Source organism: Mustela erminea, chromosome 6 (assembly GCF_009829155.1).
Source record: "Mustela erminea isolate mMusErm1 chromosome 6, mMusErm1.Pri, whole genome shotgun sequence".
NCBI classification, from domain to species: Eukaryota; Metazoa; Chordata; class Mammalia; order Carnivora; family Mustelidae; genus Mustela; species Mustela erminea.
In genome coordinates this window covers 93,227,465-93,241,772 of record NC_045619.1, presented here as the reverse complement: position 1 = coordinate 93,241,772, position 14,308 = coordinate 93,227,465, and the positions used below count along the sequence as shown (strand labels likewise).

The window sequence follows — 14,308 nt, the reverse complement described above, 5'->3', positions numbered from 1 at the left end:
CTCAGTGGGTTAAAGTTTCTGCCTTCGGCTGGGGTCATGATCCCAGGGTCCTGGGATCGAGCCCTACATGGGGATCTCTGCTCAGCAGGGACCCTGCTTCCCTTCCTCTCTCTCTGCCTGCCTCTTTGCCAACTTGTGATCTCTGTCAAATAAATAAATAAAATCTTTTAAAAAAATAAAAAATAAAAGGCATCGTACTGTTATTTTAGGGGATTTTCAGTGGAGAATAGATACAAATCTGTGTGCTAGAGCTGCCAATATGTATTGTTTTTCTTATTACCCGATTATAAAAGTCACAACATGTATACAAACAACTTCTGACAAACTGCTTTTAAAGGTGTTCATGACATCTACCCTCAATATGCTGAAAAGTAGGGAGAGGCTGCTTATCACAGTCTAGAACCTTGCTATTCAAAACATGTTATGTAGACCAGCATCATTGTCATTACCTGGGAATTTATTTTAAAATGCAAAATCCCGGATTCTGCAACAGACTTCCTAAATCAAAATCCACATTTTAACAAGATGACCAGTTAATTCATAGCCAAATGAAAAGTTGAGAAGTAGTGGACCATTACAATAGCCCTTATCATTCCATTCAACAGGGTTTTTTTTTTAACTTTTTTAAAAGATTTTATTTATTTATTTGACAGAGAGACCCACAGTGAGAGAACACAAGCAAGGGGAGTGGGAGAGGGAGAAGCAGGCTTCCCGCTGAGCAGGGAGCCCGATCGGGGGCTCAATCCCAGGACCCTGGGATCATGCTCTGAGCCAAAGGCAGAGGCTTAATGACTGAGCCACCCAGGCACCCCCATTCAACAGTTTTAGATTATGTTTGAAAATCAATTGCCCAGGATCTTTTTTTTTTTTTTTTAAGATTTTATTTATTTGACAGAGAGCGGTCACAAGTAGGCAGTGAGGCAAGCAGAGAGAGAGAAGGAAGCAGGCTCCCTGCCGAGCAGAGAGCCTGATGCAGAACTCGATCCCAGAACCCCAAGATCATGACCTGAGTGGAAGGCAGAGGCTTAACCCAGTGAGCCACCCAGGTGCCCCTGCCCAGGATCTTTTGACTTAAATTCACACATCTTTAGGGATATGACCTAACGGAAATAATGGTTAGTCACAAAAACTGAATGATGATCTAAAATAGGTCCAGAGACTTCGAGCTCTGACCATAATTATGCCAATTATCAGGGTAAAGACTGTCTACGTTAATCAAAAAGAATGCCAAACATGGACAGAGTTTACACTAGTGGAAAAAGTGTAAAGGTATATATGTCTTATCCATCTTATTGAGAATCAAATTTTTTTTAAAAAAGGATTGGTTCTTATTATAAGAGATGGATAAATAAGTGAAATTGACAAAGATTAGAATAGTCAATCCACCCTTGTCTTTGCCAACACTTTGACTTCTAAGAATTAGAAGGAAGCACCTCCTGCCATGAAAATAAATTTGTGTATTCTCTCAAATCCAGGTTCCATCCAGATCCAGGAGGTCAAACCTCAGAAGAGGAGCTCATAGACTGAAATCTGGTCATTCAGGGCAAGGAGGGGAAGGAAGTACGCTCCAGGAAATCTCCCTGAGCTGGAAGAATGCAGCTGTTAGCTCCATACCACTTAGGAATAAAGGATAATAGCTACAAAATGAATGCATTGACCTTAGATGAGCAAAGCTGGCCCCAGTGAGCTAAAGACTAGTAAGATTAGCCGGTTCTCTGGGATAAGGGAGACTGTCAGGTTTGCAAGACAAGTTAATGCTATGTGGGTTAGAACTCATGAGTCAGCTGGCTGAGCTGGATCACTGGCCACCACAAGTGCAGTCGAGAGTAAAGAACTTGCGTAGAATTGGTTTGGAAAAGGCAAGCAGGGAGAGTGTGTGGCCAGAAGTCTCACTGTGCAGTTACGTACGGACATGGTCAGTGCCCAGTCCTGCTGCACCCGCTGGAAGAGTTCTGGGCTGAGCTCTGCAAGAGGGGCTTTTCCTTGAGCCAGCGGAGAGTCCATGAACAGAAAGAGAGCCATGTGATGGCAGAAGCATGCCGAGGTTGGTGCTTCTGGGAACTGTTGGTCAGAAACCCGACGCCAGGGTGCAGCCGGGTAGATGAGGAAAGGACAGCAGTGGCAGCCCATGGGCGAGGGACGTTGGAGACATGCTGGACCAGGTATGTGGAGATGGGGGAGAGGGGCACAGAACAAAGACCAGAAGGGGTTTCCCTTGGTTCCTGTGAACTCGATGGTAGCTACTTTAAAGAGCTGCCTGGGGTCAGATCATCAGCTGATGGGCATTTCCACCGGACAAGTTCCAGAGAAGGAGGGAATGCCTTTTGCAGACAGGGTCTCTAACTGGGAAAATGGACATTTGGTCAACAGAGCATTACACGTAATCACCGTGAGCTAGCACCCGAAGCATACCAAAGGTCTTCTGCAGAGTCAAACCTGTTCCAAATGGAATCCTTTTCTCCCTTGGAAAATGGAAAATAAGTTGAGTCCTCGCTTTAACAAAGCAGAGCATAGGGGTGAAGGGGCATTTTCTTCCAGGGAAGGATCTGGTACCCATCACCCAGTGATGGAGGCAGTCAGCACTAGGACCATGTGTTAAGGCGAGAAAGCGAGAATGTCTTCATTTGTACAAAGGAAGTTTCTGCTTGTCCTCCAAAGCATAGTTATTTTGTTATTTTATAGAAGCTCAATATACACAGAAGAATTGAGAGGGGCTGAGCAGCTGAAGGGGCGGAACACGCTGGTTATGACCTACGTTCCCTAATCTTCCACCCTTTTGTGTCGGTTTATATCGCTGTGCCTGGAACTCTGCAAACCAGATTTCTCTTCTGCCAGCTCGCCCTGTTAGGATCTTCTCACAGAGGCTCTATAGGGCAGCCAGAAGGCTGGAGAGGCGAGGGATTTCTTCCTTCCTGTTTGCTTTCTGGAACAGTCATTAGCTAAAAAAGAGCTTCGGTAAACCGTGCTAGCTCACGGTGATTACGGCACCCGTTAAAAAAACATCCGTTTTCCCAGTTAGAGACCCTGTCCTCAGAAAGTATTCCCTCCTCTGGAACTTGTCCAGGAGAAATCCCCATCAGCTGATGATGTCAGCGCCAGCCTAGCAACCATTCTTCCTGTGACATCAATACTTGACTTCAGCAGCAATGGTGACTGCAGTTTGTAGCTCTTTCCTACACTCCCCCTTGATGTGCCCAATGATGTCCTTAGAGAAAACCACCGCCAGCCAGCTGACACCTCCTGAGAGGTCCCGGGCTCTGTGCCGCTGTAGACCTCCTCAGAGCTGCGACCACACCAGCACCAGCCAGCCAGTGCCCCGTCCACCAGGGTCTGGCTTCCAGCTCCCCGCGCGTCTCTCCTTGGAGCAAAAACTCCACATTATCCCAACGACTTTTCCCTCCCAGCCCTGGGAGAGGCAGTGGCTTGCTGCAGTTTCTGTCCAGGAAAATTGCAGTGTTCCCTTTCAACTTTTCCGTCTCTCAATCATTGGTTAACGATTCCATATGCTAAATTCTCTCTCTTAGAATAACTATGGTTGTTTCTATTTTTTCTACTCAGGTCCTAACTGTTACTTACACCACTGGCTTTTCGGACATCCTCACACACTCTTTTAGGAGATTAAGCCCTCCCCCCAGCTGAAAAATCACTGCTATAATTGGGGTGCTCACATGTCCCAGTGTCCCTGAAACAATACTGGTTCGTGCGTGTTGTCTTAGCATAATTAGTAATAGCGTCCTGAAATACAAAGTTCCCTTGGATCATGGGAGCCACTGTTATTCACAGGAATGTTGGCTATCCCTCAAGTATATTGTGGGGCAAGAAAATAAGAACCACTGCTATAAAGGTATAGTCATCAAAACAGTATGCTACTGACATAAAAACGGACTCATAGACCAATGGAACAGAACTGAGAGTCCAGGAATAATTTCATGTGTGAACAGTCAAATATTTGACAGGGGAGTCAAGAACACTCAATGGGGAGAGGATAGTCTCTTCCATAAGTGGCCTTGGGAAAACTAGATATTCACATGCAAAAGAATGAAATTGGACTCCTGTCTTATGCCAGTCAAAGAAATTAACTTGAAATGCATTAAAGACTTAAATGTAAGACCTGAAAACTTAAAAGCTTCTCGACATTCGTCTTGGCCACAATTTCTTGGCTATGATACCAAAAGAAACAAAAGCAAAAACAGGGGGCGCCTGGGTGGCTCAGTGGGTTAGGCCTCTGCCTTCTGCTCCGGTCATGGTCTGAGGGTCCTGGGATTGAGCCCTGCGTCGGGCTCTCTGTTCAGCAGGAAGCCTGCTTCCCTCTCTCTCTCTGCCTACTTGTGATCTCTCTCTGTCAAATAAATAAATAAAATCTTTAAAATAAAAAAAATAAAAAGCAAAAATAAGACACTACAATACCAGCAGGAGAGGGATAAGTGTTCACTGCCAAAGGACTTGGCAGAGAGGTTACACCCAGAGCTGAGCCTCTGTGAGCAGCCCAGACATACTATAAGGCTGTAATGGGCAGGAGAAGCTCCTGGTTGGTGAGGAGACTAGCTTGCAAAGATACCTCTGTGCTTTTTCATCTCCAGAAATAAGTTCAAAGGTTGCTTAGGCAAAAATCAGTTACAGAAAAAAAATTACGATGATTATTTTTAAATGTTTGACAGGGCCTGTTTTATAATTGTATTAAAGGAAAAATGAGTTTAAAGTCCACTATAGAAATTACATAATGGAGAGAGCAAACCACCGAAAAAATGAAGGGCAGGAAAAATGTCTCTCAAACACAGCATTTAATGCAAATGGATTAACTCTCATGTACAAAAAGGAAAAGTTAAAAATAATTTTTTTTTAAAAGGAAGAGCTAGGGATATTTTTAAGTGATCCAATTATTTGCTGGCAACAAGATTCACAACTTAGAAAGACACTAACGACAATTAGAAGGTCTAAGATCTATCATGTTGGTATAATTTAGGAAAATCAGGTGTTACTTCATAAATGTTCTGTCTTTGAACAGAATACTACGTGCCAAGATCTTTAGGGTTTCATCTGTGATTTCTCCATTATCTACACTGGAATGTTCCTGGACAGAGCTGGGAATCCAACCTTTCAATGTGTCACTTAGAATTGCACAATGAGGTAGCCTTACTCAGCAAACCAAAAACTCGTTCTGTGGGATACTAACGAGAATTTGCAAAATCTCTTCTTAATAAATGTTTATCACATCCTCCCTCCATGTGATTGTATGTTGTCAGTGTGTGGATGTCTTGCTGCCACAGCTCTTCCACTCCCACAGCTCTGGGTGGAGTTGTACTGACTGCTGGCCTAGATACACATGATTATTGGTCTGTGTCTTTGCTGTCTGCCCAGTGTCCTTATACCCTGAATTTCCCAATGAAATCTGCCAATACATTTTCTTTTTGCCTATGCTCTTTGAGTTGGATTTCTGTCACTGGCAAATAAAGAGTCCTGACTAATGTTCCTGGTAAGCCTTGTTCAAGGTCTCTGGCTTTTCTTAAAATGGAGAGAGTAAAATCTTAAAAATTAACATATATTTTTTTCCCTTGGGGAACATATGTATGAATGTGAAATTCCTTTCTTTTTAGTTTTTTAAAAAATATTTTACCTATTTATTTGACACAGAAAGAAACAGCTAGAGAGGGAACAGAAGTTGGAGGAGTAGGAATGGGAGAAGCAGGCTTCCTGCTGAGCGGGGAGCCCAGGGCGGTGCTCTATCCCAGGATCCAGGGATCATGACCTGAGCCGAAGGCAGATGCTTAACGAGTAAGCCACCCAGGTGCCCCTATTTTTTATTATTATTATTATTTAGAAGGATACACATCAAACTAATAATAGTGGGTTACTTCTGGAGACAGAGTTAGCGGAAAAAGCCTTTGGTTTTTTCCTGCAATGTTCCATTTAAAGAAATAAGAATGTAAATGTAGTTGTGACTTTTCAATTAGTAATAAAATAACCATTTTCAAAAGCAAGGTTCATTTTCCCTCTTCTGTACCAGCCCATTCCTGAATCATTCCATCCTAAAAGAAGGTTAAGCCTGCACATTGGGTGGAGATGGTGGCATAGAGCAGGATCCACAGCGGCCAGAAAGGAATGTCAGGATCTAAACTGGTTAGAGAGGGAATCCATGAAGGTAGGCTGCCTGGTGTGAGGTACTGGAGCCCAAAGAGGAATGTGAAAGGAATACACACGTAAGAGGGGACACAGAGAAACATGTTATATAGAAGGAGTTTGCTCAAATAAGTAAGTCTACTAAGGGAAACAAAAACAAGAGTTCTCCCTGAGAAGGGAGTAGGAAATATGGAAAAGGAGGAAACTAGAAGGAACTCTGAGACATTGGACTATAACTGAAGGTATCTGAGTGAAGTCAAGTTTTCCTATAGTGATAGGTGATAGATGATGATAGATAGATAGATGGATGATAGGGATTTTCAAATGAGTATTTTGTGTGTGTGTCTGTGTGTGTGTGTGTACATATGCCTCTGTTCCCTAACTATCTCCCCGAGAGATCCTGGGAGCAGCAACATCCCAATAACCATGAAACACCTGGCACCCAGATCCTGGCTCTAAATACCGTTCACCAAAAAGAAACAAGTTACTGATTTCAGGGCTGATGCTGGAAAGTACAAGATAAGCCTGGAGTACATTTTTGTGCCAGAAAGTAAGGAAGTGCTCAAAGAATGACGGGGACATGACAATTGGGCACTGAAAGTGGTCTGAAGGGAGTGGGGCTCACTGGTTAAACAGGTGATAAAATTGAGCATCAAAATAAATATTGGGGCGCCTGGATGGCTCAGTGGGTTAAAGCCTCTGCCTACGGCTCGGGTCATGATCCCAGGGTCCTGGGATTGAGCCCCGCATCGGGCTCTCTGCTCAGTGGGGAGCCTGCTTCCTCCTCTCTCTGTCTGCCTCTCTGCCTACTTGTGATCTCTGTCTGTCAAATAAATAAATAAAATATTTTTTAAAAAATAATAAAAAAATAAAATTTAAAAAAAAATAAATAAATATTAAAGTTAATAAAAAAGAACCAATGGAATAAAATAGGAAACCACAGGGCACCTGGCTGCCCTAAAAGAAAAACAAATGGTTAACTTGCAGAAATCACAATCCTTCAACACAGGAGTCTCCCTCGGTTTACAAAGGTCCTACTGATTTGTAACAAAAAAACTATCTTATTAATAGCCCAACTTCCAGAGACAAGTAACTCAGTTCCCTCAAGCCCTAACATTGCCCTCTGCTCCATAAAACTGAAGGAGGCTGAGGGAAAGGAAATGGAAACGAAGTTAAATTTCTTCTAAACCTAAAACTCACTGACAAGGATGTTTGATAGGAGGAATGTGACATTCCACCAGGAAACTCCCAATTGTCTTCATGTTAGTACCTCATAAGAGGGAAAGATAGCCTTGGCTTCATAATAACCAGGCCTCCAATATCCTGACAGTCTTCTTCACTGTGACAGCCCTTCTTAACATCCCCTTAGTCCTCACCTACCCAACTCCTATATATATAACCAGCCGCTCCTCAGGTTATCAGGGCAGCATCTCCTCCTACCCACAGGTCCTGTCCCTATGCTTTGAAGTTGTAGAAGGTTTGTGAAGGGAAATCATTCAGGAACCCAATGAAAACTGGGCCATGTTGCTTAACCGACTTACTGAGGCACTGACTCAATACACTCACCTAGACACGGCCTCTCCGGCAGGGGTGACTGTTTTAGTTACGCACTTCATTTCTCAATTGGCCGCCAATTCGGAAAAAAATTTTAAAAAGCAGAGGAGGACCCTCAAACTCCCATTTCTGATCTGGTGAAAATGGCATTTAAAGTCTTTAACTCCCTAGAGGAGGCAGCAGAACTTAAGCACCACGCCAGACTCCAACAGAAGGACCAAATGCAGACCCAAGCCCTGGTAGCAGCCCTGAGGCCAGCAGGTTCTGGGGATCAACAAAAGGGAGCACCTAACTGCATCCCTCCAGGGGCCTGTTTCAAGTGCGGAGCCAAGGGACACTGGGTCCGTCAATGCCCCAATCCAAAAGCGCCTACTAGGCCGTGCCCTCAATGCCGCATGATGGGCCACTGGAAATCGGACTGCCCCAGCCTCAGGGCATTCCTGGCGCCTCCACGTGGGGGAGACCCTGAGATGTAAGTCCTGCCTTCCAACTTCTCGGATTGGAGGATGACTGACAGAGCCCAGACTCAGACACCCCTCTCACCCATGCCGAGCCCAGGGTCATACTCCAGGGAGCGGGTAACTCCATTTCCTTTCTGTTGGATACGGGGCCTACCTATTCCATCCTGCCTTCCTACTCGGATCCTACTCATCCCTCACCAGTTGCAGTTATGGGAATTGATGGTACTTCCTCCACTCCAAAGGCCACCCCACCCCTTATGTGCAGCCTGGATGGGTTCCCCTTCTCACATTCCTTCCTCATCATCCCTTCCTGCCCTGTTCCCCTACAAGGCAGGGACATCCTCCACAAACTTCAGGCCACCATTTGTCTCTCTCCCTCTCCCTCGACTTCTGCTCACCTCGTCCTCCCTCTACTCCCCTGTGACTCGTCCTCTATCCCGAACTCTCTCCCCTCCGTGGACCCACAGGTATGGGACATTTCCAGACCTATAGTAGCAACTCACTGGCGAGGACTTAAGCCCATCATCGACCGCCTCCTGGCAGCAGGGTCTCCTTATCCCCATTAACTCTCCAAGCAACTAGATGTCACCACCCAGGGATGGCAGCCCTGCCTCGGGGCCCTAGCAGCAGCCACTTCTCTTACAAAGCAGGCCCTCAAACTTACCTTAGGACAGCCCCTCATGGTCTTCTCCCCCCACCAACTGATGGACTTAGTCAGCCACAAATCCTTGGCACAACTCACTCCTTCTGTCTCCAACTCTACCACCTGCTGTTCACAGAAAACCCTCAGGTCACACTCTCTGTCTTCCCTCGCCTAACTCCCGCCACTCTCTTGCTGACACCTTCGTCTACCCCCACTCCTTCCCACTCCTACTTTCAACTCCTGGAAGAACTCTCTCCCTCCCATCCAGGACTTTCAGACCGGCCGCTGCCTGACCCCGAACACACTCTGTTCATGGATGGGAGCTCCCTCATAGCGCCAGATGAACGGCGACACGCGGCCTAGGCAGTGATCACCCTGGATGCTGTCATAAAAGCGGTCCTCCTTCCCACTGGGACTACTTCTCAAAAGGCAAAACTCGTGGCTTTCACCAGGGCCCTTCACTTATCTGAGGGCCAACGGGTCACTCTTTATACTGACTCCAAATATGCTTTCCTTATTACCCACACTCACTCTGTCCTATGGTGAGAAAGGGGATTTCTCATGACCAAGGGAACCCCTATAGTCAATGGGCCTCTCACTGCCAAACTCCTCAAGGCTCTCAATTACCTTAACGAGGTGGCTATTGTCCACTGCCATGGCCATCGGGCCTCCAAGGACCTCATCTCTTTGGGGAACAACAAGGCGACTCTAATGCCCTCCCGAACAGCCTAACCCAAACCCTCATTACTGACATTCACCAGTCCCTCCACATTGGTCTAAAGGCCCTATACCAATTTCTCCAACCTCTCTTTCACCACCCCCGTCTCCAAAAAAAAACCATTAAGGAGGTACACCAGGCCTGCAAAATCTGTTCTGTGGTCAAGGCCCAGGGCAACCTCTGCAGATGAGGACCCACCCACCAGCTCCTCGAGCATCAGCCAGGCAAGGACTGGCAACTTGACTTCACTCACATGCCTCCACACAAAACCTTCAGATACCTCCTAACTCTCGTGGACACCTTCACGGATCAAAGGTGGATCAAAGCATTTCCCACCGCTAGGGAAGCAGCAGACATGGTCGCCATGGTTCCCACTGGGCACATCATCCCGAGATTTGGACTCCCTCAAACTCTACAATCGGACAACAGACCAGCCTTCATCTCCAGCATCACACAGCAGACCTCTGAGAGCCTCAACATCACCTGGAAACTCCATATCCCCTATCACCCCCAATCCTCGGGTAAGGTCAAGAGGGCCAACGGCCTCCTCAAGGAACAACTCACCAAACTCGCTCTTGAAACCCGCCTCTCTCGGCCAACCCTTCTCCAACTAACACTCACCCACCTTAGCGCCTCTCCTCTCGGCCCGTCAGGACTCAGCCCCTTTGAACTCCTCCTGTACGGCAGGCCCTTCCTACTCAGTCACAACCTGCCTACCTCTCCTCCACCCCTCCTATCTTATCTGTCCTATCTGAACCTCTTACGAGCCCTCCTAAGGGCTTGTGCATATGCAACCATCCCCACTCCCGACAGCCCAGATGGAGACCTCCCCCAGGCCATAAATCCCAGGGACCAAGTTCTCCTACGAGAACTTCACCCAAAGTCCTTACAGCCCAGGTGGACCAGCCCCCATACTGTTATTCTCACAACTCCCACAGCGGCAAAACTCCTAGGACACCACCCGTGGGTACATATCTCCAATCTAAAACCAGCCCCACCACAGGATGGCTGGACTTCCCAAACCCTGGGGACTACACGGTTGTGGATTTCCCGCACTACTTCTCCTCACTCTCCCCTTCCTCCTAACCCTCCCTAGCCACTCGTCCATCACACCCGGGTTCAGGTGGCACTTCTTCCTAGTGGAAACTTGGACCCATGGGGACACCACACGGTCTAGTCAGCTGGTCACCACAGATTACCAGCCCGGATGGTGCCAGCCCTAGCGGAAATGGCCGTCCTCTCCACCCCTGTGACAGAAAAGGGCCGTGTTTCTTCCTCTGGTTATTGGGGTCTCATTGGCGTCTTCCCTAGTGGCCACCTGGCTGGGCACCGGGGCCCTAGCTCCCTCCATAGACGCTACCTGAGATTTACCCAAACAGCTCCAAATAGCCGTGGAGGCCTCAGCTAAGTCCTTGACATCCCTACAATGACAGATTACCTCAGTGGTCCAGGTAGCCCTACAGAACCAACGAGCCCTGGACCTGCTCACCGCAGACAAGGGAGAAACCTATGTATTCCTCAATGAAGAATGCTGCTATTATATCAACAAATCCAGTATAGTCGAAACCAATATCGATGCCCTGGCAAAAATCCATGACTCCCTCCATGGCCAGCACCGCCCTGAAACAAGCCCCTCTCAATGGTGGCTCTCCCCCTTAACAACCCGGCTCCTCCTGATCCTAAGTCCTCTCATTCTCCTTTGCCTGTCATTACTAATCGCCCCTTGCGTTCTTCCCTTCATTCAGGATCGCATCCATGAGGTTTCCAGGGCCACTGTCAACCAACTCCTGCATCCCTATACCTGCCTACCCACATCCGAAGGACCCTATAACGATGCCCCTTCACCAGCAGGAAGTAACCACATCTGAATCGCTGCCCCTATTACACCAGAAAGGTCGTAATGTTGGGTCAGTGGCTCCGGGAACGCAGGAGAAACAATAGAAATGACCGCCGGGCTGCAATCTTCCAGGCGCCCCCCCTTCCTAACCTTTGACTCTCCCGCCATAAGGATGTATGCCCAGGTCACATCTCCACAAGTAACCCGATACCTATGCAAGAAACCAGAACATCAGGACTCCCCCAACCCTCCAATCCCCAAATACCATACCTTATATGGCTGTGAACCTATTCCCTGTCTTAACCCAGATAAAAGACCCACTTGACCCCCTCCTGGTGCGACTTCCCCGACTCTCCTTTCCGGAATCATAGAACCTCACCCAAGGGTGCCCACCTCCTCCCAGCGCTACTTTCCTGGCTCCCCTTCTCCTGAGCCCTGAAACTTGGCTGGAGAGCGCCTTTAATAAATCTTGCCTTGTGCCTACCTTGCCTGGTGTCGTGTTTATCTCACCTGTAAAACCTTACACATAACATATCCAAACTGAGGTGCGTTCTACAGCAGAAATGGTTTGGAATCTTCAAAAGTGTTCAGGTCATGGAAATCAAGGAAAGACCGAGGAACTGTTTCAGATGGGAGTCTAAGATTACATGGTGGTAATGCAACGATGTTAATTTCCTGATCCTGATGGCTTATGTAGAATGATGTTCTTGGTACAAAATACAACTGAAGTATTCCAGGATGATGAGGCATCATGTTAGCAATTTACTCACAAATAACTCAAGAAAAAAAATAGTTTTTTATACAGTGTTTGGAGGTTTTCTGTATGTTTGAGATATTTAAAAAAAAAAAAAAAAACAAGGTACATAACAGAATGTACCACAAAACAATATTTATATTATCAAAGAAATTAGTAACACTGACTGTTTCTAGGGAAGAGAACTAGCAGACGGTTCTGAGGGGAAAACTTTCTTATCATTGTACATTTCTTTTATTGAATTCTTCTTTTTTTAAAAAACCATGTGCATGTATTTTCCGTGAAGTTTTTAAAATTAAAAATTTAAAGTTAATCAATAATAAAAACACGGGGTGGGGTGGGGGGGAGTGTGATCAGAAATTCCATTTCTAGGTGTGTACTTTTTTAAGTAATTGCTATGCTCAACATGGGGCTTGAACTCATAACCTGGAGATCAAGAGTTGCATGTTCTACCAACTGAGCCAATCAGACAGCCCTTTTTAAAAATTAAATTATTTTTCATTTCTAGGTATGTACTAGAGAATCATTTGCGCATATACACAATGAGGCTTATAGAAGGATGTTCACTCTAGTATTGTTTATAATAATGGAAAATAGGAAACAAGTTCCATTGACCTAAAAAAATTGCAAGTTAATTTAATGACAAACTATGCAGAAGTTAAAAAAGACACAGTGGATCTACATGTATTAATATAGGTAGAATGATAAAGCTATATTGTTGAATAAAAGTGTCATGCTGCAGAATATGAACCACATGATACAATATCAATTGTATCAAATCAACATATTCAGAGTGTATGTATTTGTGAATGTGTATATAAATAAAGAGCAAAGTTTTGACAGTAATGGTGTTTGTCTGACAAAAGAGTGGCCAAGGGGCCTTGCTTTAGCCTTGTTACTTACTGCCAAATTGTTTTACAGAAACAGCAAGTCAACCTATTATCACAACAGTGTAATCCTGAAAACTGGGCAAAGAAGGACAGAAGCCTGCCTGGTAGGAGGAAGGGAAGAAATTAGTGAAAAAGTACAAAACCATCTGTATAAGAAAGACCTTGGGGTGGAGAGTGGGAATAAGGAATGAGAGGGGATGTAGGAGGTGATTTGAAATAGCAGATTGGAAGATGGAAGAAGTATCAATGAGAGAGGAGAAAACTGATCAGTCAGGGTCATTGAGGAGCCTGAAAAGTTGGGCTCTGTGTCTAGGGATAGATGAGAGAGCCTGTTCTCCTTTTCCGTGGAAAGCCAGTAAGTGTGAGGAGCTGCTAACAAGTCGGTGGGATACGGAGAGGGAAACTGAGAGATCCGGACAAATGGCTCTGATTCCTCAGTGAATTAGAAGACAAAATTGTCTCCTGAAAAAGAAGAGAAATGGTGGGAGTTGAGAAGAAGGCAGGAGAGTGAACACGTGAGACATGTGTTTGGGAATGTGATAGGAGCCTAACTAGGGACATGGAGTAGTATTGTACAGCTGAGGTCCCAACCATGAACTTCTAGTGACATTGACCCCCACATACAATAGTCCTCTGTCAGAGCTCGGCAGTCAGGATTATAGGAGAGATGAGGGCTACTGGGTTAAATTGGAATTGAGGTTTTCCTTGGCAAGTGACTCCAGGATGTGAAAGATTTTTGCTGGAGGATTTTCAGAATGATACAGCCTTTTGGTATGGGAAGGGGCCATTCAACTGGTCAGGGAAGGGCCAGGAGAAAACTAAGGGCCCATTCAGGTTAAGGTCTTTAATTAATTGCCAGTGAATCAGAGATAGACTGGTATAATTAAACTCAACGGGCAGTGTAAATTAGTACAATCCTTTTAAGAAAATATTTTGAGAACACCCATCAAGATCTTTCATGTTTTACCATTTGTATTAGCATTTTTTACCTTCTGTTATTCAAACTTTGAAAGTATACAGATGGACAAAATATACAATTGCAGAAAGTGTTCATTAAACCATTATGTATTTCCTAAGTGGTCTACAGTACTTTAAAAAATATATTTATGTAGGTGCACCTGGGTGGCTCAGTCCATTGCGCACTGGACTCTTGATTTCGGCTCAGGTCGTGATCTCAGGGTTGTAAAATCTGTACCTGCACTGGGATCTTGTGGGGCATGGAGCCTGCTTAAGATTCTCTCTCTTCCTCTCCCTCTGCCCACCTTCCCACCAAGTGTATAAGCATGTGCTCTCTCTCTCTAAATAAAAAGAAAAAACAAAAAATTATTAATAGA

General features: G+C 45.6%; 1 long non-coding RNA gene across 2 annotated transcripts in view; it reads left to right on the top strand.

Moving 5' to 3' along the window:
- Positions 1-11,836, top strand: part of LOC116593951 — a 31,608-nt gene extending 19,772 nt beyond the window's left edge. Inside the window, exons 4-6 of one of the 2 annotated variants that reach the window (XR_004286990.1) lie at positions 1,476-2,162; positions 9,836-10,014; positions 11,239-11,836. This is a non-coding gene — a long non-coding RNA (uncharacterized LOC116593951). Of the gene's footprint in view, positions 1-1,475; positions 4,237-9,835; positions 10,015-11,238 lie in introns of those variants that run through there. The other variant, XR_004286989.1, reaches the window with a different exon arrangement.
- Positions 11,837-14,308: the final 2,472 nt, after the last annotated feature.